We start from the raw sequence: 409 nt of genomic DNA on the forward strand, positions 1-409 counted from the left end.
CTTCCTTTTGCTTTTTTTATTATTTTTTTGTTTAGGTGTTTTCTGTTTTTTTTTCCTTTTTGTGTTTTAAATGTGTCAGTAGTTTATTTCTCTACCATTAACCTGGGGTGTCGGGGTTGGTTCTGTTGTATGTGTTTTTCGTGGAGAGGGGGGAGCGTGGTGTCGCTTCTGTTTCTTCTGTTGTGTTGTGTCTTGTGGTGTCGTGCGGTCGTGTCGTGTGTTGCTGTTTTTGTGCGGTGTGTGTGTTGTGGGGGGGGGGTTGGTGTCAGGTTTGTTACTGTGCGTCGTAGTGCGTGTGCGGTCGTGTTGAGCGTGGGACAGATGGCGTTATCCTTCCCGTCACGAAGGTGGTGACGCGCTGGGAGGTGGGGGGGGGGGGTAAAAAGTGTGGGAGAGGGAGAGGAAGAGG

The sequence above is a fragment of the Penaeus monodon genome, chromosome 27 (genome assembly GCF_015228065.2).
Source record: "Penaeus monodon isolate SGIC_2016 chromosome 27, NSTDA_Pmon_1, whole genome shotgun sequence".
NCBI classification, from domain to species: Eukaryota; Metazoa; Arthropoda; class Malacostraca; order Decapoda; family Penaeidae; genus Penaeus; species Penaeus monodon.